The sequence below is a fragment of the Bison bison genome, unplaced genomic scaffold, assembly GCF_000754665.1.
Source record: "Bison bison bison isolate TAMUID 2011002044 unplaced genomic scaffold, Bison_UMD1.0 scf7180017864205, whole genome shotgun sequence".
Taxonomy (NCBI): Eukaryota; Metazoa; Chordata; class Mammalia; order Artiodactyla; family Bovidae; genus Bison; species Bison bison.
Genome location: NW_011494777.1, coordinates 15,888 through 17,279, shown reverse-complemented (window position 1 = coordinate 17,279; position 1,392 = coordinate 15,888).

The following is a 1,392-nucleotide window of genomic DNA, read 5'->3' as shown; positions in this document are numbered from 1 at the left end:
TAAAAGTGAAAAAGTGAAAGTGAAGTCGCTCAGTCATGTCCGACTCTTGGCGACCCCATGGACTGCAGCCCACCAGGCTCCTCCATCCATGGGATTTTCCAGGCAAGAGTACTGGAGTGGGGTGCCATTGCCTTCTCTAAAATACTACTCTAACACGATCTAAAGTCAGTTTCATATTTATGAACACTTAAGGTGCTCTGGATATGAATATGACTTTGGCAAGGAACATAAGAATTAGTCATTGAATGTGTTTCATATACAGCCATAAATATGTGCTAGTAGGTATTTAATGACCTTGCTCCAATTACAGAAAAATATTTGGAAAAAAGTTAAGAACCCAGGTTAGGAAGGCGTCTGAAATGGCAATGATATTCAGGAAGCAAGGTGAGGAACGTAGTCAAATAGTTTGGGAGTATTTTTAACTTGGCTTTTGCTAACGCCATACTTTTAGGGGAAAGTTAAGTTGTTCAAATCACAGTATGAATTTGACATCATTCTTTATTGATTTACTTGATCTTAAAGGAAAAAGTACATTACTATTTTGGATTTTAATATTTAAACTCCAGAAAACATTGGTAGTTAAAATATAATTGCAAAGTAAATCATTGTTAAAAAATACTTCCACCCTTTTACTGGGCATACTTCTATCATATAAATGGGCATTAAGCCAGAAATATAAAAACTTCCTCTGGTTTAAAAAATACCATATTCTTAAAAAAAGGATTTATGTCTTGGACTGACTTATAAAATTTTCCTTGAAATACCTTCATGAAAGGAAGGATAATCTTGTATCAAGCAAATATGTTATACCAATGTGTATAATTTTACTCTGTAGAATTCTTAATGATGAAAATTTAATGAACAGAATCAATTTCCTAAAGGTTTTAAATTATTATTTGTTGTTCTTTGGTTAAAAGGAGGAAAAATGAAGTAAAAGTTGATAGAAAATAGAATACATGATATATCACGTTATTCTGAAAGTACCTTGTATTCTTAGTAGTAGAACTGAAAGATTATTTCTTTAGAAATTTGCAAGGTACTATTTCTGTTATTACAAACAATATTGAGTGATTAAAAGTTCTGTGAAGTTCCTTAAGCTATGATAAAGCCTCCTTAACAACATTAAACCCTCACTGTAATTTTTTGAGGGTAGAAATCAGAATGGCCATCATCAAGCTGGCCTGGTATTTATATAGCACTGAAGGAACTGCTGTGAATGATGTAATGATCTTGCTGAGCTATAAAGGCAGAGTTGTTTGATAACAGAAACTAGAACATTCCCTGAGCACTTTGCAAAGACTTCCTGAGCACATGCTGTGTGCTACCAAAATGCAGATAAAATGTTGAGTAGGGCAGATCTTTTGCACTCAAAGGGTCACGAAGGCAAAACAA